We start from the raw sequence: 27,494 nt of genomic DNA, 5'->3' as shown, positions 1-27,494 counted from the left end.
TAATTCCAAGGAAGCCTTTAGCCTCTCGGGGAAAGAATCACTGGGATGGGTCTAGTACCACAGGGTCAGGAGGATTCTTCTATGACCTGGTAGCCTTGGACATAAAAAGGGAATGAAGGCCTTTCATTATAAAATGCTCTTCTCCCCCTTCTGCAGGCTTCTTCTGACTGCCCCTGTCTACCCTCCACCACACGCGCACACGCACACGCACACCCTCCCCCACACACACACGTAACCACACACACACTCCACACACACAAAAATAGAGACATTGCTGAGGCAGCTGCAAATATTCAAGACCCTCACAACCATTCTGACTCAAAGATCCATAGAATCCTAGCATCGAGAGAATCATGAGAAACCCTGCATGGGGAAGATTTTAAATATATGATGGGGAGAGGGGGAAAGAAAGAAAGAAGACAAAAAACTAGTGGATGGAGTGCCTTACCTAAAATCAGAGTTAGCAGCAAAGCCCAGCTCAGGTTTCTTTCCCTCCCTCCTTCCTTCCTTCCTTCCTTCCTTCCTTCCTTCTCTTCCTTCCTCCCTCCCTCCCTCCCTCCCTCCCTCCCTCCCTCCCTTCCTTCCGTTCTCCCTTTCTTTCTTTCTACTTTACTCATCAGCTATTTCTCAAGCACCAACGCTGGGGCCGGAGCTGTGCTAGGCACTGGTGAGACAGGTGGACAAAAACCATACAGTTCCCTCCCGCACGGGGCTTGCAGACTGACCAGGAAGACAGTGACCAAGAACCACGCAAAGGAAGGGGAGGTCCCACTCCGATCAGGGCCCCGAGAGAGCCACTCCCTGTTGCTGTCTGAGAGGGCATATCAGGCAGGCAGGGAAGGCTTCCTGGAGGAGGCAGGGCACACCTGAGACCTGAAAGGTCGGCAGGAGGAGAAGGTGAGGTGCTCCCAAGATGAAGGAAGTGCTCCTTTCTCATCCCGGGCAATGTTGCAGACAGGGCGGGCTGGAGCAGCTCATGCGGGCTCACTCCTGCTCCACTGGGAACGTCTCTTGTCTCCACGCTCATGAGGTCACACTGGTAGCTTGAAATTGGCCACAGTGGGAGTACTTACAGCTCAGAAAGCAGCAGATGCCACAAAGCAGGCCTCCTCTCCCTCTCGGCCCCCCTGCCTTTCGAGAGGCAATTACCAACACGACCCAGGCTGCATGTTCTTCACCTGCTTCCTAGCTGTGGGCAGCGCAGACCCTGCTTTAAGCCCAGGCCTAGTTTCCTGCAGAAACTCAATCAAGAACCTGTTCCCAGAAAGGCACTGTCAGCAAGGGCCTTGGGCCTTGGGGCTGTTTATTTCAGACCCTGGGCCACCTGGCTTCTCCCAGGATCCAGGACATCCCAGCGAGTTAGTAGCAAGCAACTAAGAAAGAGCCCTTTCTCGGGGTCTTCGTCACCCCTTGCCATGTAACGATATTTATCAACCGCCCACGCCTGCCCAGCGCTGCGGGAGACACACTTGGCCAGGCCGATCTCAAGTCAGGCCGTGACCCCTCAGGAATTCGGGGCCTGGCAGAGGCTGCCAGGCTGCCACTGTTCTTCCCTAATATAACTCGGCTGCCCGGGGCACAGGAACCAGGGCTGCGAGCCCAGCCCAGGGCACCAGATTAGGAGATGGCCCCACGGCCGTTTTCCCCAGTCTGTCTATGCTCAGGAAGCACCAGGTGAGTGGAGGGCAGAGCTCACAATAGATACCATTTGATCAAGTTTAAAAACAATGGATTCCACTGACCTTGCACTCCCACTGAACCCCGGTTCTCTGAAGAGATTTGCCAAGCAAAAAAGTAAGTTTTGAGTTTTTACCAAGACGGGCAGGAAGCAAGGAGGGGTGGGCATCCTAGAGGGAGGGTTTTGCAATGGAAGCATCTTTGTTTCCAGGGCATGTGTGCGTCTCTCTCTCTCTCTCTCTGTCTCTCTCTCTCTCTCTCTCTCTGTCTGTGTGTGTGTGTGTGTGTGTGTGTGTGTGTGTGTGTGTGGTGCACACAGAATGTTGGGGAACAAACAGTGACTGGACAGGGTACAGGGTATCATGAGGAAGTCAGGCAGGGCGGTGAGATGGGGAATCTTAAAGGCACAGAGCAGCCATGGGGTCTGGCTGGGAAGAGAAGCTGAGCGCTCTAGACCAACAGACATATTCCTTTCCCTCTGACCACCTCTCGGCTCCTGGACAGGCGCCCGGACTATTACCGACCGGGACTAGCTGTCCTGGCTGGGGAGGGCACCCCCTGGGCGATAGAAGCTCAACCACTTACTGGATTTGAACGCTGGGTGACACCAGTCAGTCTTCCCACCAGGCTTCTTGGTGACAGCCAGGCATGAACACGCAGGGGCTGATTTAGGGGGTCCCGTGAAGCTCCCCGACATTCTGGGCCCAGGGCACCACCTAGGCACTGCCACCTGGTGACAGTGAGTCTCCAGGAGGCTTCCCTTAAACGCGAACCCAGGAGCGATCAGGGCGGCATCGCCAGCTTCTCACACCTGGACTGGAATCCACTTCTCAGGGGCTGGGGATGAGCGCAGGGCTGGGGAGAAGGGCTCCCCAAAGGCGTGTGGGCGGGCGGGGAGAGGCCAGCAGGTGGGCTGCGGAGGGGAGGCGGTGAGGTGGAGTGCTTGCTGTGTGCAGGTGCTGTGTGAGCAGAGAGCGGAGGAGACAAAGGAGAGAGGGCGGCCGGAGAGCACAGGTGTGGGAAAGAGGCTGGCACGGGGTGAGCCACCCACAGCACCGCAGACCAAAGCTGGGGGGCGTGAAGATGGGCCCCCAGCTGCCCTGCAGAGATGCTACGTCCCTCCCTGTTCCTTTGCTGACACTGCCTGGGAGCCCAGGGCTACCTGCGGACCCTCTGGCCCTGGGCAACAATTCAGGGGCCAGGGCCGGGCACTGTGAGTCAGTGAGGCGTCCGCGGCCGGCCCTGTCCAGTCATCGGGAGGGCGCTGTGGGCAGTCAGTCTCCGTGGCGGTGGTACAGGTTGTATCCTGCACAGAGCATCTAGCCGAGGGGGTGAGTCAGGGCCACCATCCCCCTGGCACAGAGCTGAATCTGCCTGAGAAAAGGGTCCGTTCTGCTAATTCACACAAAGGCTCCATGAGGCCCAGCTGCAGCCCGACCCTGGGGAGCCCCCAAGGGTCCTGGGAGGGAGCCCCGAGAGAGGATGGAAAGCCCAGAGGAGGGGGAAGGCAGCACTGCAGGGGCCAGCGGAGGGACAGAGGTTGAAGGAGGGCAAGGTGAAGTCTAGTGCTGCCCACAGAGCCAGCCCAGGGTTACCCGCTCACTCTGCTGAAGTAAACGCATGTGGTCTGGAGATGGAGGGATGTTTTCCTCATTAACATTGAAATAATTAGCTTGTTTATGTTCTTGTGTTCATTGTCTAAACATTGTTAAATGAAGTATCTTATGGCTGATAAGTAGCCAAGCATGGCAGCGAGCACGGGCCTGCTGCCGGCGGCGGGGCAGTGTTTCCCGGTAGACAGTGAGCGCCACTTGCTGCCCCGGTCGCTGGACTGGGGTCTGACTGCGGCTGGGCTGGGTGATCGCTCTTTATCAGTCCCAGGCGAGGAGCGCTGGGAGAACGCGCCAGTTATTCTGTGGTCACATCCCCAGGTCCGTGGGTGACAAACACAGTGGCATTGTTTCCGTGAGTGAGTCTTGTTTTCCATATGTGGGCGGAATTCCAGACTTGAGAATTCTGCATCCAGACTTCCATAGATTTCTTTTTTTTCTAATTGAGACAACACAACTAATCATACAGAACAATACCAGCCTGGCCTCTCTACGCGCCAGAAGGCTCTGGGTCAAGAGCTGACCTCTGCAGGGATTGGACAGGGTCCAACAGCAACCACTGTCTTCTGTTGTCACGCTGGACCAGGGCGCCACGAGACCAACTTTCCGTGGGCTTGTGGGGTGTGGAGACGGAGCAGCTGTGCCTGCTGCTAATGTGCTATAGGACAGAACCGCTCTCCGGGCTTATTGAAATCAGATGCCCAGCACTCGGAGCTGCCCTGCAAACAGATGGTGGCTCCAGGCAAGCGCCATCCCATTGGAAAATTACAAGAGCCGTGACTCCACCTCCTCGCTGCCAGGCCAAACTCCATTTTTACCTACTGGGCAAGAGAAAGACCTCCCCTTCTCCATCACATGCTCCGAGGGGCCAGGCCTGTGTCAAAATAAGATTCTTTAGAAAAATAAAGCAAATTCTAGAAGGGTGTGCCCTAAATGTTAACATTAGTTACCCCTGAGTTAGCATTAGCTATCCCTGGATTGGAAAAAACACGATAGAATATCTGGAATTTTGCATACTTGTTTGAGAAAGTTACACTCAATCCCCCAAAAATAGTCCATTTGTCATAAATAAATCTTGAGGTTATGGGGAAATCATATATATATATGTATATAATATCCATTGAGAAAAATTTGCCTTAAAATGCTAGTTAAGTAATAAACTATTTCAATTGCTCTAAGATATAGAAGCTTAATCACAGTTGTATTGACACTCTGAGATTTTCTAGGTTAAAATGATGTAATCTGGGTAAAGCACTGTTAGAGTGTATCTGTTTGTTGGTTGGTTGGTTTTTGAAATTCAGCAAGGCAAACATATATATGGCCTCAGCTTCCTCCTCTGTGCAAGAAAACAACTGTACTCATAGAGCTAGCATGAGCATTAAGTGAGATCATCCATTTAAAGTATTTACCAAAATCCCTGGCATATACACAATATTTGAGAAATCTTAGCTATCATTAGTCATATGAAAATGAAATATATATATTCATTGAAATAAATATGTATATTTTAATTTTCTTTTAAAGATATGAAAAAAGTGAGTAAATGAGCAGATATCAATTGTCTTCTCTTCTGAATTTACCTGAGGTAGATGTGAGTGTGGAAGGAAGATCCAGGGCGAACTCAAGTCCTCCCACCCCCAGCAGGTCTTAGATCTCTTCTCAGCCACCCTACAAGTAATATTTGGTGAGGCAGGGATCCGGAAGGAATCTTGGAGATAATCATTCTAGACCCATGGTCGGCAAACTGCAGCTCGCGAGCTACATGCGGCTCTTTGGCCCCTTGAGTGTGGCTCTTCCACAAAATACCACAGCCTGGGCGAGTCTATTTTGAAGAAGTTGCGTTAGAAGAAGTTTAAGTTTAAAAAATTTGGCTCTCGAAATTTCAATCGTTGTACTGTTGATATTTGGCTCTGTTGACTAATGAGTTTGCCGACTACTGGTCTAGACCATTGGACAGATGAGGAGACTGAAGCCAGAGATGTGGTGATGTACCCAGCGTCCCAGAGTAACAGAGACAGGACTGGGCCCTGGGGCCCTTGCTGCCTGTGAGTCTCTTTCCTGACAGATGGTCCCTCAGTTTCTCTGCTGGTTGATGTATGATGAGACTGACTCCCCACTGGTTCCTGATCCCACTCACAACATCACAGCATGAAGCACAGCCCTGGGTGTATAGTAGGTGGCATTCCAACTCAGCCGTGGTTTGTGGGCTTTGATGTGACAGGTGCATGCATGGCCGTGTGAGGGGTTGGGAGCTAAATAAGACAGAGTCTCTGTTTTCAGGAACCTTCCAGAGACTTACCAGGGAAGGTGCAGTGGCAGTTAGGGGAGGGGGTCTCAGAGAGGGGAGACTTGTTTAATTTCATCTGCAGAAGAATGAAGGTCAGAAATTGAATCCCGTAATAAATCTCGGTGACCTAGTTCTGCAGGCTCCTTATCCAGATGAGTTCCAAAGCGAGACATTTCCAAAATGTAGCCCTTGACCTCTCTGCCTGATTCCAAATTTCTGTATTAACTGCCTACTCAGACTCTCCACTCGTATGTCTAAGGATCTCAAATTTAAGATGCCTAAACCTAAACTTGTCATTCTGCTCTTTACACCTGCTTCCTCCCCAGTGTTCTCCATCTCAGCAAAGCACACCTCCATCCAGCTGGATGCTAAAACCTTGGAGATCCTTGACTCTCCCCTTCCCCACTTTTCTACATCACTTAGGGAATCCTATTCTCCCTGTTCCTCCCACCTACCCCACTTACAATGTCCTCTCACCTCCTCGACACCGCCATCCTAGCCCAGACCGCCACCTCCTCTCACCCAGATTATTACAAGAGCCATCTAACCAATCTTCCTGCTTCCACTATTGCTCTCCATTGTGTGGGCTCGGCCAGGGTGCTCCTTTAAACACGTATCAAGACATGTCATTTCCTGCTCAACGCCTTCTCATGGCTTCCTTTCTCCTTTAGAATAAAGCCCTCGCCAGGATCCATAAGGTTCTACAACAGCTGGCTCTGTTTGCGTCTCAGATCTCATCTCCTGCTACTCTCCCCGGCGGCGATCATCTGCCCCAGCCACAGGGGCATGGCGGATGTTCCTGCCAAGCATGCTCCTGCCTCAGGACCTTTACACTGGCCACCCTCGGCCACGTTTCTGCAGCGCTGTGTCCCATACTTCATTCAGGTCTCTTTATAAACATCACCTCATCGGAAAGACCTGCCCTGACCGAACCAGCACTTCCTCAACTTGCAGTTCCCAAACCCTCACCAGGCTTCGTTTTTCTCCAGCCCTTTCCACCAACTGACTTTTTGTTGCTCATTCGTCCTGTGTTTTCTGTCCACCCCACTAGAATTTAAGCTCCCTGGGAGCGGAGACCTTCCCCACTCTGTTCACTACTGTATCCCCACCTCTAGAACAGTGCTCTTAACACATAGTAGGTGCTCACTATATATTTGCTAAGCAAGTGAGTCAATAGTATACTTCCATTCTGATTTGGGTTAGTTGTGTGCTTCTCTTTCTACCCCGCCCAGCCCAGCCTCTTCCCCTCCTAACTCCTGCACTTCCCAGCATGCTGCACCTGCGCGGCCCAGGTGCTCATTACGTGTTTGATGAATTCAGTTGAACGGTTGCCAAGCACTAGCCATAAATTATGTGACTTAAGCCCAGTTCATATTGTCTACAAGAGGCATTGTGTCCAAAGGGCATGTAAGTTTTCTGAGAGATGGTCTCCGTGTTTCATTAGAACCCTGGACACAAGGAGCGGCCACAGCAGAGCAGTGCACAGTGACCTCCTGTCAGGCCTGAGCAGGCAGAGCCCAGCTCTGGGGATAGCAGCGGAGTAAATGTGACCAAAGAGCTGATGAGACCTGAGCCACGAGGGTCACAGGGGCTGTCTTAAAGGGGAGGGTGTGCCATACACCCACAATAGCAGCATGTAGACAAATCTTGGTGAGTTCGACTTTGGCTCCTGCCTCATTCTGCCGCATTCCTATAGGATTTGACAACTTCATTCCTCAACTTCATTGGAATCACGTCCAATGATTTGCAGTAACGGACTGGGTGGGGTCTTTCTGTAATGCCACCCTCAGGACCCGTGCCCCCAAGGCCCAGTACACAGGTGAGGCTGTGCTACAACTGGCTCCTTTGCCAGGGGTCCAGGTACAAAATTCATGGCCACGAGTTGGGATAGAACATGACACAATGTGCTGGGAATCATTTTACAAATTTATCTTAAAATCAAAGCTACTTGCAAAAATGGAGTTAGCTCTGACTTCAACTGTATCCTCAGGCTCAAATGTTTAAATAGAAATAATTCATAAAATGTGTCACCGTCTGCTTGTATTTGCTCCTGATGGTAATAGAATGTTACTCAACTCCCCAGTTCACCATCAATTATTTTTAAACTGCTTTGTCTCTTAATAAAAACCCTTTGGGGTCTGGAAGACTTGCTTCAAAAAGCAAAAATAACTGTACATTTGAAAGGAAAGCATTTTTAACAAAGGAACACAGTCAGACAGGTATTTTTGCTTTTACCTTTTTAGTGGGTTGGTCCCATCAGTGATCCTCATAATGGGAAGCTATGGGAGGAAACCCACCCAAATCAAAGCAAGCGCAGACGTACCGAGAAACAAACAGCCGCTACCCCAGGTCATGCTCTGCGGCCAGCAGCCTGCTGGGAAGTTATCAAGCCCAGTTGAGCAGTTCAGGGCAAAAGACATTTAAAAAATAAAAGTACAAGCCCAGTGGGAATATTAAGAAAAGACTCGTCCAAATTTTTAAAAAATGTGCGTCCCAGGCTCAAGCCATGGCCACAGGCCAAAGCAGGGCTCTCTAAGCCAGAGCTACAGAGAGGCCGTTGAGAAAAGCTACTTAGGGCGGCACAGAAAGTGGCCTGGTCTTTGCTTCATACAGGCCTGGTCCCAAAGGACAGGACTTCCTTTGTACTCTCTCTAGAAGATCCCCAAATCGTAACTGTATGCGCTCTGGTATACTAGTTTTCAAAGCATTAGTCAACTCAAGAAGCTCTTTTCTTTGGATAGTTAGACTCATAATTCTCAACGTGGATTTCTTGGTACCTTAAGTCAAATTTATGTTACCAAATATTTAGTAAGATATGTTTCCATGACCCCAAGTCAGTGAGTCCTTCTAGACCCAATGTGTATTAGAATATGGGAAGCTCTGATTAAAGAGAGCTATTTCTAACCCAGCAATTCCCAAATCCATTTGGCCATGGAACCCTTGTTTTACCAAACCTCTTTTGACATCCCAGGAGTGGGAAACATTGGTCGAGACATTCCTGTGGCTTCAAGACCAAGATCAGGTCCATTTCCCATTGAGATCATCCATTCACTGATTAAATGGACATTTACTAGTTGGCTTCCACAGGCCAGGCTCTGCCTAGACACCAAGACAGAGACAGAGTAGAAAGTGCCTTCTAGGTCCCTGCACTCAGGTAGCTGTCCTTGTCATGGGACAGGTACACAAGTGAACAAATATCAACCATCTTATGTCATACACCTTCTCTGAACCCCATCAATGCTGACAGTCTGCACAACACAATTTAGAACCCAACTTATTCACTATATATTTCCTGTGCGCTTGTCTTATCTCCTCCCCGTATTGTTTATTACTTGAAGGCAAAATTCATCTTTATACTTGCCTAGTATTCTCTACGGTACTGAGCACGGTGTTGGGCACATCGTAGGTCATCCAATGAATACTACTTGATCGATTAAAGACTAAGTTAGATGATCCCTGAGTCCTTCTCAGTTGTGCAGAGTTTCTAAGAGTCTTTCTCAAATACTGTTACAATTCTATGCCTCAAAATTATGGCGAACCACAAAAATATTGGCTAATTCATTAACGCCGGTTTTCCAGGGGCTGTCTTAATGACATAGAGGGAACAAAATTAGTGCATGCTCCCCCTCCAAATAGGCAAGCCACAGCAAACTAAAGCAATTTACACTCTGCTTATAGACACAGCTGAAGTGTTAAAACTTAGTGATTTGACCTTGTCATCGGAGAACAGCCAAGTTTCCGATTTTACATATGGGAATCCCGAGTGAGACTCCGTGAATGTTTAGCTATTCATCGTCGAATTTAATACAGATTAGGGTTAGCCACAATTGGTAACACTTGGGGAGTTGTTAATTTCTTGCTGGCAATTTCACTATGAACTCCCCTCATAAATTTCAGAGTTAAACTTGGCACTGTCATCCAGATTTTATGCACACTTATTTGATTTACATATGCTCAGTGGTTCCTAATTGTATGACCAATAAACAGCACCTCAGATGCTTTCTATCTTTGAGAATTGTTCAGAGCCACGGAAACGTAATTTCATAAGTGAACGGGAAGTGAATTGAGTGGGGTGAGTTACATTGGGCTCTATTATGATATGGCAAGCTTTCTCCACCTCAGCTCTATTAACATTTTGGCCCAGATGATTCTTCACTGTGGTAGGTGGTCCTGTGCACAATAAGATGTTTAGCAGCATCCATGGCTTCTACCTACAAGATGCCAGTAGCAACCACCCCCCCCCCAAAAAAAAATGTCTCCAGATGTTGCCACGTGTCTCCTGGGGTGGTGTCGGGGTCAAAATCACTCCTAGTTGAGAACCACTGGTGGTAAAAGAATCCCCGGTGATTAAAGTCAGTTCTAGACTAATGGCAAGTGATTTGTTTCACTTTGTGGACTATCTGTCAGCATGTGCTTTGGGACCAGATCATTCCTTTTCCTAGCCTGTGTGGCCTGCAACAAGTTACCGTATCTCAGCATCTCCGTGCCCTTGTCTATCTGACAAGTGTAAGTGAGCAACACCGCGAAAGGCCCCTGGTATAAGGCTGGGCAAGTGGCAGGCACGGATTGAACGTTGGTGGTTCCCCTCCGCCTCCCCCCGCTGCTCCTCCTACTGCTCTTGCCCCAAAACTGGGGTGTACAAAACGAAACGATATGCACTACAAATAGCTTGGTGGTTTGTTTCCAATTTTTCCCTCCCATGTAACAGATAATCAGAAGCCGACATTATATCCAAACCTTATGTGAGCTTGGGAGTATGCAGCCGCCTCCGTCAACAATAGATAAAGGAGAATCTGAGTCCTCAACCCTTCACATTCATGGCCAAGAACTGCCAAATACAGGGAATGTGTCCACAGACATCCGAGCCGTCCAGCAGTTTCTTATTCTCTGTTCAACGTGATAAATCTGTAACTTGAGGAAACAAAGGGGCTGCTCACAGGTTGAGCATGTCCGCCACCTGCACCCGCCAAAAGCCACAGAGTGAACCTGGGGACTTAGTCAGCAGCACTGACTGAGCCACTGCAGAACGAAACAGCTTAGACTAGGCACCATGGGGCGAGCACTGACGTGGGAGTGTATCTGGTATCGCCCGAAACCTGAAGGGTTTACAGAAAGAACATATGGAAAGGTTTATGGACTTTACTTTCATTATAAAGACATTATAACAACATTATGAACCACTTGGAAAATGAAGGAGAGGAGGCGATCACCCGAAGTTCTAACACTCAATACAACTGGTTTCGTTTTATGTATTTACTTCCAGGCCTGGCTCCTATGCACATGTGATTTCCCTGGGCTGCAATGATTTCAGTCTTCTCGAACCCGCTTCTCCCTCATTTCACACTGCAGCACAAGCATGTCTCCTTGTTCCTATTGTCTTCACCGTTTTTCATATTTAATGACTACAGAGAAGTTCCTGAAAAAGAATTTCCACAAAGGAACTAACTATCCCATTATTGAAGAACACTTGGCGTCTGCTTTTGCAATTATAAATCATTTACTAACACACACAAAAAAAATCATGAGTGTATCTTTTTCCCTTTTAAGACTATTTTATTAGGATAAAGTCTCAAAAGTGGAATTAATAGTTAAAATCTATGGGCATTTCAATAGTTTTAGATATAATATTGTCAGAGTATTTTAAAATACATTATTCTGGTTATAAAAGCTATTCATGGATCATTGCAATAATTTAGAAAATATAGAAAAGAATAAATAAAAATTACCCATAATCCTCTAACTCAAGTACCGCTAACATTTGCTGCATTTTCTTCTAGTCTTTTCCCCCACCCCACCCCCCGTGTCTACCTTTAACATATGCATCTACTTAAAATTAGCCTTGTTATAATATTACCACAATGAGGCTTCCTGAATGAGCAGTGATGTATGGTACTAGCCTCAGTGAAGACAGTCAGATGAGGAACTTGAGTCTGCAGGTCTCCACCTCGCAGGCTCACTTTGTGGAACGTGAAGAATCACCCTCACTGTTGACGCTATGACGCATTTTCTCACTTTCCCTCCTTTCCTTCTTCCTTTCCTGCCCCCTTTCCTCCTTTTAGTTGTCCTAGTTGCTTATGATTGAATAGACTTTTAGTTTAGTGCTTTTTATGAGAGGCCATTCTCCCGCATTGAACAGGGCTCATGATGGAAATCCCACCTCAGTAGGCAGCCCTTTTGCCAGATATTCTCAGCCACCTCGTGTTGCTGAAGACCCCAGTTCTGCTCATTCATCCCAATTGTGTCTCCCGGAACGATGGAGAGCAGCTCTTCTGCCTCACCCCGTGAAATCTTTCCTGCATCCGTACCATTCCTAATCCATCCTGTCATTTTTGTTAGAGAGTGGTTTCCAGGTGCCCCACCTTCCTGGTTTGCCTTTAATGCTTGCGGCGCCGGGAAGAGAAGGACTCACTAACTGGCAGGGCAGCAGTAACAGGGAAATGGCAGTGGCGCAGGCAGGATGGAGACGCGGCTTGCACCCCAGACTTATGCATGGCACCTGGTGAAGCAATGATGCAAGCCCAAAGTGAAATCCAAGTACATCACCACTTATCTGTGTTTGGATTTGGTTTGGGGTTTTATTCATGACAGAGGATTTGACTGAACACAGTTTACATTCTAACGAACTGCAGCTGGATCGGAGCATCAATGGGAAGCCCCAATTCCCCCCACGTTGTCTTTTTATCCTTTTCACTTGCCATTTCTTTCCAAGGCATTTTCTCTGAGTCTGATAATAGTGAGGTCATTTCATCTCATTTATCTGAAGCGCCAGTCTGGCACACCCAGCACAGCGGCTCTGGGATGGAGGACTTTTGTGATGAACATGCTGTGTAGTATCCTGGGATGTGGCCTTGTCCTAACCTATGGAATGAAATCACTATGTCACTCTGCCAAGAAATGTTATCACTGGGTTTGGGCTCAAATGGGAATTTTTCCAGTAAAAATCATATTCTAATAGACTGTTAATTGAAAAATATCAGCAGGATTATCTGGTATGGTTACCAGAAGCCAGTTTGATGAAATCTGGGTTCTTTGGGGGAGTTGCTAGTGGCTGTTTAGCTGTTGCTCGGGCTGGTTCTCTAGGGAAGCCCAGAGTCACATCTCACCAGCACAGACGATGAGCTGTGCAAGGGTTTCTTCCACTTTCCTAAAGCTGAGGCCGAGGCCGTCTTCAAGGTCTGCTCCCAACTCTGCCTTTATCTTCCATTTCCTTCTCTCGCTGGTTCCTCTCTCAGCTGCTCCCCTCTCTTTCTATTGTTCCTTTGCCTGTTGGGCCTCTCTCTTCACCCTCCTTTCCTTGCTCATTCTTTGTCATTTTGTTGCCCTCTCTCGCCCCTCATGTACTGTTCTTATTCTTTCTCCCACTCCCCTCCTCTCTCAATTGCTGTGTACTCTAGGTCCATCTTCCTCCCTCCACATCTTCATTTCCCTCCACCATGACATCAGGCTTCCTAAGGGTAGGGCGAATCCCAGCTCACTCAGCTCTCCCAGTGCCTGTAGGTGTTGGGCTGGTCTGAGTCCATCTATTCAAGACTCATCCATTCATGCCACAAGCACTCATCACGCTCCAAGCTGACCGGAAATGAGATAGGTTTCTCCCTCTGTCCCTGACCTGGGCTCAGCCCCAGGCTGGCCCCTAATTGGAAGCAACAGATCCAGCCCCAGAGCCAGGGCCATCCTTGGTGCCAGCATTACTCAGGTTCCATTGGTGCCTGGTGGGAAGGGGCCAAGCCACATAATTCATGGCCAGTGTGTGCCCTTCTCATGTGCCTGCCAAAATGTCACTGTTGTCCTATAGGTGACAGCCAGGGCTCCCTGGTGAAGAGCCTTCTGATGACTTGTTCCTTCCTGCTCACGCTATTCCTGAGAAGTTCAAAGGCAGCGGCCCTGTCTCTTTCAAAGAGCGTCTGGTGGCGTAGGCTGGTGGGCCAGGTTTTCACCCCAGCTCTTAAAGTGGAAACCACCATTCTGCTGCACTCAGAGCAGCATGATTCCTAATCTAAACCATCTCCTCGACTCAATATGACAAATCAGAACGAACAGCTTCTCTTCTGTCTAGGTGTCCTGTCTCTTTCTCACAGCCCAAGACTCGCGTTCTTCTAGAAAGGGACGATTTTCTAGAAGATGAAACAATGAAAACAACTATGTCTGCCTGAAAAAGACACCGATGGTAACTCAACCTCCTCCTCTTGCCTTTGACTCACTTCTGCTCTATGAAGTGCTCACTGCCAAGAGCACACAGCCTGGACGAGGGAACCCTGACCGAGTGATCCACAGGGTCCTGGGAAATAAAGGCAACGATTCACCAGCTGAACTCGCTTCTGAATGCCCGTCCACCGAGGCCCTTTGACACTCGATCTCTTTGCATTGCTGCTCAGTGTTTATTGCTTCCCTCCCATCCCTCAAACCAAAGTCGTCGCTGGGTAATTTCTTGTTTTAGAAAGTGACAGAGCAGGCAGAGAAAACACTGTATATTTTGGACTAAAAATGAAATCATTAGGGTAAGTTTCTATTCTTGGTGACTGGAATTTTACTCTGGTTCTGATTAAACTCAACAAAGATATTACATTTGATATGTTCCTGTAAATGCATGAGGTGGTTTTCTAGTGCATGTCCATGAATGGCAATATTAACAGACCCCACTTGGCTCCATCAGCCTCAGGCTTGGTCTTCACGCCCAAAATGCCAACCAACAGAGAATCCCACCCCAGTCCAGAGTGAACAGATCCTGTCTTGGCTGTGCCCCCCACCTCAAACCCCCTCCCTGGTCTCACAATTCACAGTAAATCTTATCCAGAAAATGTAGGAGAGTAAATGGAATAGCCACATTCCTATGTTTATAAACTGCCCAGTAAGAAACAACCCCACGTTCTAAGCATCTCTCTTCTGTGCCTACATTTCTGCCAGAACCGTGGGTCTTCCAAGAAGCTGTTTCTGGGTGGATAGAGTATCTCGGTGAGAAGGGAGCATGGTCTGTGGTCGCCCTCAAGGTTGTAAGCGAGGAGGGTCTGGTGACAGACAAGTGGAGGAGTCAAGGCAAATTACAATGAGAAAATCGGTACTAGATTCTAAAAAGAAATGAGTCAAGTCAAGAATAGATAACATGCAGAATCCTGCCCATGCACTATCTGTATCACAGGAGCAGAAATGGACCCTTGAATGCAAAACCCAGAGAACACAGCCCTTGCTCCTTTGCGTGGTCAGATTTTGAGCAGTCCAGAGCGGGGTGAAGGGGAGAGGACCAGAGAGTGAGAGACCTGGGCTTTTTCCATCCTCCCATCCCCTAGGCAGGGTGGCTTTGCACTTCCCCTCTGCATGCTAAGTTGAAGCTGCTCACCTATAAAATGGGGATGATCCTGACCTCAGAAGATTTTTAGTAAGTATTTTAAAAGAGGATATATAGAAAGCCCCCAGTATAGCGCCTGGCATATACAACACAATAAATGTTGTTATCAGTGGTAGTAATTGCATTCACTTCTAACCCACAGTTTATTCTAGGGAAGTTCTTAACATATATTTTAACACATCATATTACATTACATTGAACTTTACACCTAAAATATAGGTAATTCTCTCCTAATCACTACCTCTCAGACAGCCTCAGGGGGCTCCTTGGGGATTTCTATCCCACCCCTGCCCTTTCTCCCCCAAGCTCAAGCTCAAACTTCCAGTGTTGGCATACTCACCCGCATGGCCCTACTAGAAGCAGCTCCCCACTCAGTCTGAACAAGTGGCTGAGAAAGAAGCCTGCCTCCTGTGCCATTTAGCTGGTGGGTCTATATCCCCGCTGGGACAGAAGGGCCAGGAGAGAGCCTGGCCTTTAGCTCTCAGGGAACGCCCCTCTTTCAAGTGGGAGCCAATCACTGCCAGGGAGTCAGTCTTGTCAGGGCCAAGGGGAGGGGTGAGAGAGAGCCCGTTCCTCCCTGCAGACCTAAGCACAAATCCACTTGTCTCCAGGGGCAAAGACGCAGAAAAACTCAAAAGTGATTGGCAAAAATTGTGCACTTATCCTTAACTCATTGCATCAGGCAAACAAAAGAACCTGCCTCATTTTGGAGGACCAAGGCCCATAATTCCTCATTTACCTTCCGGAGTGTGTGTGTGTGTGTGTGTGTGTGTGTGTGTACACATAATGTCCTTGTGACAGTCATAGATATTCCTCTTTGGAGATAATTGTATCAAGGTCTAAACTGAATAATGTTGAGATCTACATTATTGGGAATACAAAGTTAACACAAAAATATATCAGGAGAAAGAAAATAAAAAACAGCTTCCAGAATGGTTTCTGGATATACTATAATAGAATATACAGGAAAGCAATGCTTTCATGAATAGTCCCAGTTCAGTTGGGCGTTACATGGACCAAAACCGTTCATCTACCTGCTATGGAAGAGACTAAGTGACCCCCAGGCTTGCTCATTCTATTGACATCCTAAGAGGAGGCCTTGGAGAACAAGTTCTCTAACTCCAGGAAGTTCTTTAATCCTTTGGTGGTGGTGGTGGTGGTGATGGTAGTAGTGATGGTGGTATTGAAGGTGGGAGTGGTAACGGTGATGGTAAAACGGTGCAAATGGTCATATTGGTGGTGGTAACAGGTGGTGATAGCATGGTGGTGGGAGGAAGTGTTGGAGCAGATGATGGTGGTGGAGGTCATAGTCATGGTGATGGAGGTGGTGGTTGATGGAGATAATGCTGCCATGCTCTATGGACCTGAACAGGGCGTGTATAAATGCTGTGGTAGATCTGAGAAGTGGGTAGAGAGGGGGGTACTCAGACTTACTGAGCACAGAGCAGTTGGCAGGAGGGATCTTGTCTATAACTATAACATGCGCCTTTGGAGGTGATTCCTCTCTCAGGGACAGTGCAAGCCAAACAGACGTGCTTTGGCAAATCTACACTGTTCTACGGGTTGTGGGATTTTGGGGTTTTGTTTGTTGAAATTTTTGTTTGATTGTTTTACTTTTAAATTTTTATTTATTTTTGTTTCTTATCCTAAAAAAAGTGTGTATCTATATTTTAGGAATATGGAAACCAGGTCTGTGGGATAAAAAGAAAAGTAAAAAACAGTTAAAAAGAAAGCCAGGCTGCAAGTCCTGGACACAGATAGGTGGACAGGATGCAGACTAGAGAGGAGAGACCTTCCTACACAGTGAACCGAAGTCTGGCTTAGGCAGAGCTTGGAAAGAACCGAGGTCAACGCACCATCACACAGGAGGGGTAGTGGCCTGGGTGAGACCGATGGTGAGAGCTGGAGATGGCCTGGTGGCTGTGGACGAGGCAGCTGGGGCGGTCAGTCAAGCCCCCTCCTTCCTGGGGACAAAGGGTGACACTCCTGACGGACAGGGTGGAGCGGGTCCCTGGAAGGCCTGGGAGGTGCAGCTCCCTCACAGACAGAGGGAGGACTGGTTCACAAAGGAAGGAGTGAAACGCTAGCAACTGGTTCTCATTATCATCACGCAGCCTCCACCCTCTTCTGTATGTGTGAGCTCTGCTTTCTTTCTTGCTTTTTTTTTCATCTTTTCAGGGGTGGTAACTAAACAATGAGGTGATTGCCATCCCAGTGGACTGCACATTACCAGCGGCTGCGCTGGAGCAGAGCTTGCTCCAAAGAAATTCTGGACAAGAAAAATAAGCAAACTGGAAACAGGAAGGAGTTGGTTTTGTCCAGCACCTGTGAGTGCTGTTTAGTGCCCGTGATGAAGGCGGAATGAAGGTCTACTGAGCTAAGTCTCGTAGCTCCTCAGCAGTGCACCTGTCAGACCTCCGGGGGGGCGCGCTCCTTCAGTGAAATGCCGCATTGCCAAAGTGGTGGGGGCTCAGTTACCCAGGAATATAAAGTAGGGCCACTTGTTATTTCCCAATATAATATGAAATAGTGACTCACTTTGAATAAGCTGGGTGCAGCTGTGTGAAGAGTTTTCAGTTCTGTTCAGTAAACAATCATTAAGTGCCCAGTCCAGGACCGGCTCATGGATAGAAAAACACCAAAGACCTCAAGAAGTCAACCATCCAGCTGCTGCCTAAATGTGTCCCAAATCCCTGGATCGTTGAGCATAAATTTGACAATGAGGACACTTTCCTGATGTATTCTCTCGGAAGGCGGCAATTACCTACGCTAAGATGCTGTTAACTCTATGGGTCCTGGCAAGTGTTTGCGTTACCCAAAGAACACTGTGCCGCCGCCGCCCCCCCTGCCCCCAAAACTAGTTATAGCGAGCAGCTTCCTCTGTTTGACTGCAACAGGGCTGAAGGAAATGGATCATTTCAAAGGCAAATGTTTCAGTTTCCTACTCAGCATCTTGGTTGGCAAATGATTGCAGATAATCGCCCTGCAGCTGCAGACGGGGCCACTGAGCATGTGCACGGCCAGCCACTGCGGCCACAATTGGGACCGCGAAGCACAGAGACAGCCAGATGGGGACACGGGGTGGACACAGGCTTCTCTTCTGTTCTGCACCCAGCCTGCCAGTCACCCGATGCCTGATGACAGCTGACTGCCTTTAATGATATTAAGAATAGCTAATACAGCGTGTCCCCAAACATGTTGACCCACTTTGACTGATTATAAAGTCAGTGTTTATTAACATACAGTTCACTTGAAACATTTAAAAGAATCCACAGAAAGGAATAATTTTCCCCCAATGTTTTCAAGCTGATGACCGCTCTGGTCCAGGCACTGCTGCTAACGTGAAGCCATGGAATCACAGGCATCGAGAATCATTGTGCTCAGTATGTGTGTACCCTCAATTTGTCGACTGTTGCTGGTTTTGTACCGTAAATTTTATCTTTTATGTATCCCCATAAAAAAAGTCTAGTGGCACTTAAGGATAAATGTTCTTTGTTCAAAGCTTAGCATGGCTTCACCCATTATTTCAAATCAGTTAAACCCGAAAAGGAGTGAAAATTAAGTGAGTTATCAGCTGTTAAAGTATGTATACATTTTGGGGGACACCTTGTATTTAAGTGCTAAATGCTTATTCTATTTCATCTTCTCAATAGCCCAGTGTGGAAGGTATAATTATTCTGATTTTTGAGTGGAGACATCGAGGCACAGAGAGGTTAAGTCACTTGCTAAAGGCCACCCAGCTGAAAACTGGTGGGGCTGGGATGCAACCAGCTCCAGGCCTCGAGCTTCTGTTGGCCCGTCTGTCAGGGGAAGCCACTGGACTGCAGAGTCATCAGTGCCCTTTCTTCAGGGCTCAAACGGTCTAATTATGTAAAATAACAACGGAGATTCTGAAGTTAGTTTCTGTTTCTCTGAGTCTTAAACATCCAAACTCTCTTAGAAGCAACAGGGTGAGTGGCTGATCTCTCTCTCTCTCTCTCTCTCTCTCTCTCTCTCTCTCTCTCTCTCTCTCTCTCTTCTCTCTCTCTCTCTCCCTCCCTCCCTCGCTCTCTCTCTCTCTCTCTCTCTCTCTCTCTCCCCTCCCCCCCCACTATCATGATTGAGTGGGGAAAACTTCTGCCCCACCTCTGACTGTCTAATTGCCCCCAGTGTGCCGGGTCCCTGGAGATAGATGCACTCTGTGGGCCTCTTGTGAGCTCCGGAGTGAATTTCCTAGTGCGGAGTGTTTGTTCTGTTTATGTCACGGTCAAGTAAAACCTAAAGAGAGAAACACTAGAAGACTGGGAATGTTCTGAAATGTAATTATGTGAGACTCCAGTGACTTTAGAAGGGACGGCAGGATTCCACCTCCCCTGACCTTTCCTCCTGAGACAGTCAAAGAGCGAGGTGAAACTCCCTGAGAGAAGCTTAAGGATGCCCCTCAAACAGCCCTTCGGGGCAGTTAACCACACCGATGCCGTTCCGACAGTCCCTCACCAGATGTGTATGTCCCTGTGTGGTAGGAGCCCATTGGGACTGGGAGAGTTCCAAAGCCATACACTGGGAGCAGGGGACACGGTGGCAGCTGTCGCTCCAGAGTGGTGTGGAGTCAGAAGGCATGTGACGTGGCCTTGGGACTCGGTTTCCCCTCCGGGGTGTTTGGGGCTGGCTACTTGTGGTCCTCGTTTTCCCGGATGCAGGCTGGTTGAGATGCACCAGTTTTTGCAGAGACATAGAAATGCCCTCGCCTCACGGACATTTTTTAAAAGTAAAGGTGGCATTTTATTGGGATCCTTATAGTTGAGTCCCATAGCTTGTCCTGCATCCCTCTTTTACTGAAGGGTGGACTGCCTGCTTTTTAAAACCCCAGAACACTGCATCTGTTAAACCAGGATTTTTCCTGGTCTTTCTCAGGACTATGAAACTTCAGCTTGTCTGACCTTCTTAAATTACATCTGAATTGCATTATAGACTTATATGTTGTAACATTGCTGACCCATTGCTTGGAAAACATACCGCACACTGAGAGGAAGAGGTTAGCTCAAGAAGAGCTGAGGACACTTAATCCTATAAAACAAATAGGATGAAGAGCTGGGATCGGAGTTCACGTTCACTGGCAACGTTTTGTTTTCATTCGTGTACATATTCCATCCCAGGGGGTCCCCCGAGGTCTGCAGTGGGCTGGGGACCCCGATAGGTGCTGGTATTATTGGATAGACACTTTGACTCCAGCCAACCTGAGAGTCCGCTTTTCCCCCCCGCCCCAGTACTTCTGTCTGCGCTGAGTCCCAAATATGGGAACAACAGGCAGGGAGAGGCCAAAAGCAGAGCTGAAATGGATCTTTTTCGTGTGGTTTAAGGATCAGCCAGTTGGAACCCAGGAGATGTTTTCGAAGGGTCACAGAGAAGTTTGAAAAACGGTTGGATTGTTTTGGACACTCCAATGGAGATTACAGATTTATTACTGGAATTCACTAACTTGATGGGCTGCACTACAATGACTGTTATTTAGCAGCATATTCCTGCAAAAAAAAAAAAAAAAATACTGCCCTCAGCTCTATAATAGAAGGTCGCTGTGTGTTTGATGTCTTATCTTCGACCACGTTAATGCTGGAAGTACCCACACGGTGAAAGCCTTTCTGTGGTGCTGGCATTGCACAGCTCAGGAATTCAGCCAGGCAAATGCCACACAGACTGGCCCACCACACACCCCAGGGTGTCATACACATTCCTAGCAAATGCTCTTTGATTCTGAAGCTCAAGGTCAACCAACCACGATAGCTTCTTCCTTGAGCTGCCGGACTCTCTTGGGAAATGCCAGGAAGGGTTTTGTACTTTATCCCAGAATCTCCAAGAGAGCCATAGGACCATGCCTTTTTCAGGGAAGTGTGTGGCAAGGCCCTTTAGAACTGTGATTACTGAAATTTCCAGTGAAAAAGAATAGAGGTTTTGCTGAACTTTAATGTCTTCCTAAGTCCTCGGTGCCAGATGCACTATTTTCCTACTGGATGTGCCCAAACCACTAAATAGTTAAAACACATCAAATCATCTCGAAATGGCCAAAATTGAATTTTTTTTTCCAGAAAAAAGAGCTCCTACTCAGCAAACCTCACAGTCATAATCCATAATAGAAAACTTCTGATTAGGCTTAAAAATTAGGAAAACAGACATGCAACGCAAAAGACTCCAAATGTTCTCTTTGTGTAGAGGCTCAGAATAAGAACTAACAGAGAGAGGAGAGAATTAAAGGGAACGGTTACAGCAATGAAAACCACAGCAACAGCACAAACAATTATGACGCCCTCCACAATGTGTTCTTAAGCGCAACGTTTTTAGTGAGTTTTCCAAGCTCACAGACCACCAGCAGGTGGAAGCCGGAGAAAGGAGCCTGCACTTCACACCAGCGCTCTAGCATCTTCCATGTGGTGTAAGCTGCTCTCGGAACTGGCCATTACTTCTGAAGAGTCATCCAAGAGATCTTTTTGGTCAAGCAACCCCAAATCTTTGGTATTAAAAATGTCAGCCGATAATCCTTGGACTTAATAATAAGCTAACCATAGCTCCAACATCAAACAACATGTTAAATGGCATGCAAGGAGTAAAAAGAAAACCTTCCAATTCACAAATGTCAATTACATCTAGACAACGAGGGCGGGGAGGGAGGGGAGCGGGGCGGCAGGGGAGATAGAGACAGCATCCCCCCAGAGTCTGCCAGCTGTATTCTCACACCTTGTTGCCAATAATGTGACCACACCTGCACTTTACATTTGCTGAGCCATGTTAATTTCTTGATAATTTCTCTTAATTACTAGCTCCTCAAAGTCAATGTCAAGCGTCCCATTCACCCTGAACAGTAGTGGTTCTCAGCCCTGGCTTTTCCTTGGGGTTGCCTTGGGAGCTTTATAAATAACTGAGACCCAGGTAGCCCTCTAGACCAGTTAAATCAGAATCTCTGGAGGCGGCACAGGTGTCAGGAGCTCCTAAAACTCCCCCCGCCCCCGCCCCCGATGATTCCAGTGTGTGGCAGGGTTGAGAGCCACTGCTATAGAGGGTTTGGGGTGAGGGAAGGCAGCAGAAACTGGGAGCCAAGAGGGAGGTAGAACCTTGCACAGAGTGCGAGCATGGAGGGCTCTGGAGGGTGCTGATGGAAGTTAGGCTGCCGTAGCTGAGCCCATGCCCTTCCCTCCTGATAAACTACCAGCAGGGGGTCAGTTTCCTTAAACTACGTATTGAGTGGATTTTGAACAACTTGCCATTAATCTAAGCTTCTTGGCTACCATTGACCAAAATATCGCTGAGGCCTTAAAAAAGTGAAGGGGATGCGGGGTACGCATCAACAGAGAGGACCATACTAACAGGCTTACACTCGGGGATTGGGAGTTTATTGCCTAAGAATTTGCATTTCTAGCAAGTTCCTAGATATTGCCAATACTCCTACGTACACACTTTGAGAATCACTGCTGTAAAGCATGAGGCCCAGGATGGGAGAGGGCTGTCCGGGTCTAGGATCGGCACAGCTGACTTCACCAGTATCCCTTTGTGCCCGACAGGAAGGAATAGAGCATGGTCCCGAGAGGAGCTGGGATTTATTTTCATGCACGTATAAAAGTGTGAGAGCCATCTGATGAAGTGATTACCTCACGAGAACAGACAGGGCTTTAAAAATAGATATGCCTTTGGGTTGTTTGTTCCTAATATTTTTGCATTAGAAACCGGTAATATTTAAATCAGATTTAATTTTAGAGCCCCACCCTTTACTAGCAGGAGGCTGAAAACAATGGCAGTCATGTCTGTGAGCATCACGTAGTGGTTCAGGATTCTGGACAGTGGACTTCTCTCTCCAGGGGCGAGCCACCTATGCCTGTACCGAACAAGAGAAGGCCAAAGGCATGGGAGATGCTAGACAGGGTCTCAGATACAACACTCAGGCATGCACCAAGGCAGCGTGGCCCAGAGAATGCTGAAATAGGGGCAGGGAACCTTTTGTGGTTGGTCTACAGCCCCCAGAAAGGCAGGTCTGCTTAGAGGTTGTAGTGTTTTTTATTTAGTTTGAACTTCGCTCTTCTTCTAATCATCTGGCATATAGTGGAATATCCAGAAGCAAATATCAATGAAGACACTGTGGCCCCATTGGAGGCCATCCTGGCATATAGTGGAATATCCAGAATATTTCTGGTCACTCTTACGTCCCTGGTTGTTCCCTAGATAAAAAGTGGAGGCTTTTTGTGAAATTGCAGTCAGCGGGCGGGCCACAGCAGTGAACTCTACAAGCTCATAGGCACCTACTTCTGTTTAAGGCCCATCACATACTCCTCTCACCTCCCCCGCAACCCCCTACTGAGTCACATTGGACCTCTTGCCAGTTCTTGAATTCTGGGGCTCTGTGATGCCTTTCCTCCCCATCTTCCCTAATGAGCTCCTATTCGTCCTTCAGAACCCTGCTCAGATGTTACTTCCTCTAGGAACGTATGTCTCTGGCGAGTCTGGCCAGGTAAGACTAAGTCCTCCTTCCATATCACGTCCACTACCCATCATACTTATCGCGTTGTGCTAAGTATGTGACAAGTTCCTGTGCTGGCCTTTCCTCACCTCTAGATTATTTGCTCTTGGAGGTTAAATGTTATATTGTATTATTTGTGTCCCTAGCACCTAACACAGTAGCTGGCATGACACTTGCAGGTTTAATGTTTAATTAATGGGATAAAGGAATTCCAGTGTTTGAATGGGGGAAAGCGTTTGTCACATACCCAGTAGGGACGTGGGCTGGAAAACATTAACACTCATAGAGTCACAGACGATCAGAGCGGGAGGGGACCTTTGCTATCACCCGTGGCAGTTCCTCGTCCTATGTCGGAGGAAGGTCCTTAAAGATACTGAGTGACCTACCCTAGAAGGCGAGCAAACTGGACCAAAAAGAAGAGTTTCTGATACCCTGATATATGTAATATTTTCAACAATAAAGATTTTCTTAAAAAGAAAAAAAAGAGTTTGTGGACTAGATCAGATCCTCTTTCCCACAAGTGATGGAACCAGACCCCATGGAGCCAACCTCTTAGCCTGGGGCACGTGACATCCTCCCTGTCCTGTGCTAAATCCAGCCCAGAGAGAGTGGAAATGTTCTTTGCTGTAGAATATAACCTTTTTTGAGAGTCTTTGAGTAAGTGTGCTTCTCTAGGCCTGAACCCCGATTGAGTAGGAAGGTTTTCCTGGTACTTCCAAAGCAAAAAGGATACTTTGAGCAAAGTGGGTAAGGAAGAGGAATGGAAGCACCCCAGCTCATGATTCTAGCAGCAGGAGAACCACTCGGGGGCCCTTCTACCTCTCTGTCCTCGGCTCCTCTATGTGAGGGATGTGGGGCCACAATGTTTTCATTGGTATTTGCTTCTGCAGCACAAAATGAGAGGGGGGTTGAAGGAAGGTAACTGGTGGGGATCTATAGTAAAAAAAGACTTGATGGGGAAAGGAGTTTGGGGGGTTGGAAAGAATATAGACAGGAAGGGTAACAATGTCATTCTATAGTTTTTTTTTCTTTTATTAGAGTTGCCACACCCTACAAATTCTGTAGCAGACACAATAGTTTAGTCATTCATTCATTCATTCATTCATTCATTCATTTAAAGAGTGTCATGTAACTCTCCTGCTTAAATCCTTTCACTCCCTTTCCATTTCCCTTAGGATAAAACCATAGTTCCCAGCTATGTCCCTGCAGACCTGGCTCCTTCTGCCTCATCCCAACTCATTTCCTAGGACTCTTCCGTACTCACTCAGCAACTTTGACTTGTTTCTACCTCAGGGCCTTGGCACTTGCTATTCCTTCTGCTTGAAATGCTCTCTCCCTCATTCCTTCTCATCCTTCAGATCTCAATGTGAAGGCCACTTCCTCAGAGAACCCTTCACTGAGCATCCTGTCTATAGTAGCCCCTCGCCACTCCCTTGCACTTGCCCACTGTCATCACACCGCACGTATTTCCTTCATGGCATAAGAAGAATCTGAAGATAACCTTATTTATTTACACAAGACTATAAGCTCCATGAGAGCAGAGACCTTGTTGTCTTATTCACTGCTGTGTCCCCAGCAGCTAAAATAGTGCTTGGCACATAGTAGGTGCTCAGGAAATATTACTGAATAAATGAAATATATATATATACACACACACACACACACACACACACACACACACACATATATATATATGTATGAAGTTTACACAAGTGAGAAAATAGAAACCTTCCATTGCTTCCAGGAACCACAACCTAAAACTGGGAAGCATTTTTTTTCTCTTTGAATGCTCTCCATAGCTTCTGATTCCTGGAATTTGGCTTGTGCAATGGTTCTTGAGATTCCCATCCCAGCCCTGTAGAGCTCTCTGTTATCTGTCAAGTGGTCAGGTTGCCTGGATTTTCATCAAAGCACCAATTTACTCTCAAGTGCCAGGACTTTTCCTTCTGTGTGTTATCTTAGGCTGGTCCAGAGTTGGGTCTACTGCATCTACATGTGTGTTGTACAGAATAACATCCATTTGATGCTGGATTAGGGGTATGCTGGAGCAGGACTCTGGCGTGGGATTGGAAGCACCTATGCTAGGCATAAGATCAGCCAGACTGTGTCCCAGCAGAAACCAAAAGCATTGGCACAAGAGGAAAAGGCAGATGCCACCGTAGGTCTGTGCAAGGTCAGCCCCAAGCAGTTTGGGAAGCTGGGCTCCAGCTCCTTCCTGAGCTCTGATGCTGATACAATCCCAGAACTCAGGGAAATGGGGTTCGTCCTGTTGGCACATCCCTCCCTTCCTGCCTGGGGCACAGCTCTCCATCTGCCTGAGAATGTGGCGAAGGGCCCATCTAATGCCAGCTCTTTCCTCCCACAGAGTCCTGGCCCGTGGTCGTGCAGTCCAGGTGGCTGGATGGCATGCTGGACCCAAGCTCAGCTCAGCGTCCGGGCCCAATAACGGCTTTTCCAAGGAAGCAGCTTTCCGTCCTGGCCACACTGCGGTGAGCACCGGGGGTGTCCGTCTCACCATGGTTCCTGGCTCTGGAGCTGCCAGGAGGGCTGGAAATGAGCCCCAGGCTGAGGAAGGGGCATTGGGTCCCACTGCTGATCATGGGTTTCCAACACATGTGACTCTCCTGGCCCATGTGGGAGAGGAAGTCCCGGTGCTCTCAGGGCTTCCAGGGACATGCTGGGAGTCTGAGCGCCCACCACTAAAGTGACGGGACACAGGGCCTCACATAGACAGACCTTCCACGCAGCTCCTGGTCTCTCTGTGCAGGCAGCCTTGGTGGGATGCGAGGTCCTTGATCCCTCCCATGCCCTTGGCCATGGGAAGGAGCGAGGGGAGAGCCCAGATCTGGAGGCAGAGGCCCGGCTCTGAGTTCCTTTCCCTCCAGGTGTGTGCCCATGGTCCAGTTACTCTTACCGTGTCTGCTTCCTCCTCTACAAAATGGGAATAATACGGCCTACCTCCCCAGCTTGTTGTGATGGTTAACGAGACAGTTAAGCCCAAGAGATGATAATAGGATCTCAACTCATTCATTTTAAGACGTGTCTCTAAGAACAAGGATCAGTAGATTCTGTTTCCATTCTGTCCTGCAGTGCCCAATAAATCCACAGGTGCCCACACGTGCCAGCGTGTTCTGGCTGCTTATTTCCACCATGGGCATGTTAAGCACTTTCGGATCAAGTTTACAGGAGGCCCAGAAACCTGATAAACTAGATTTTAAAATAACTAAATATCCGAATGTTTCCGGTATCTGGATTTGTGGCCTAAGGAGGGTAAGACTTACGGTCTGTTGAAAGGAATTTTCACTTTGATGTCGGGGGGTTTGAGTAAACCCAGCCCAGGACTCCAGCAATTACGACGTGTGTGGGGCTTCAGGTCTCTGTCCCCTGGAAAGTGCTGAGCAACGTCAAGGGCGCACCTGTGGAGTCTGCCGCTCACTCGCTGCGTAACCCCAGGTCACTTAGCCTTCAAGGCCCATTTCCCCGATCTGTAAAGTTCAATGATGGAACTGGATGAGTGGTTCTCAAAATGTGGTCCCCAGGCCAGCAGCGTCAGTATCACCTGGGAACTTGTGAGAAATGCAGATTTTCAGGCCCCACCCCAGGCCTACCGAATCAGAAACCGGGGGAGGGGCCCAACAGTCTGTGGTTTAACAAATTCTCCGGGTAATTCCCATGCACTGCACCTGTGGACTTGAGACCCCTGATGTCCCTTCCAGAGCCCCTGGGAAATGCTAGCAAAGGGCATTTGTGCCTCTCTCTGCGGCAGCCTCGGGGCTACCTCCCCGGGGAGCTGAGGAGCCACAGAATCCCTCACCCTCCACACAGGCCCCGACCACTGAGAGTGTCTGAGTCTACAACTGAAGACAGCAGCCGTTTACATTTACAGCGGAGACTGAGTGTAAAACAAGACATGACCCTTGACCCACTGTCATAATGTGGCGAGTGAGATGGAGGAGGAGGAGAAGGAGGCTGGATTTCCTCAGCCACAAGAATTTCCTCTCACTAACACGCAGTGACCTTGGCTCACTGATGCAATCTCTGGCCCGAGCATCACTAAGAGCTCTTGGCACTAGCCCCTGGAGGCAGGAAGGATCTTAC

The 27,494-nt window shown here is 48.2% G+C and overlaps 1 protein-coding gene across 2 annotated transcripts in view; it reads left to right on the top strand.

Annotated features, from left to right (window-relative positions):
• Window positions 1–27,494, top strand: part of NGF (nerve growth factor) — a 49,292-nt gene that overhangs the window by 16,115 nt on the left and 5,683 nt on the right. The window contains exon 2 of one of the 2 annotated variants that reach the window (XM_028154129.2): window positions 25,762–25,885. The exons of the other annotated variant lie outside the window; for it this stretch is intronic. The gene's annotated coding sequence lies outside the window, so the exon portion shown is untranslated. The remainder of the gene's footprint in view (window positions 1–25,761; window positions 25,886–27,494) is intronic. 2 annotated transcript variants of the gene reach the window in all.

Source organism: Eptesicus fuscus, chromosome 22 (assembly GCF_027574615.1).
Source record: "Eptesicus fuscus isolate TK198812 chromosome 22, DD_ASM_mEF_20220401, whole genome shotgun sequence".
NCBI lineage: Eukaryota > Metazoa > Chordata > Mammalia > Chiroptera > Vespertilionidae > Eptesicus > Eptesicus fuscus.
This window is presented reverse-complemented; position numbering and strand designations above follow the sequence as displayed.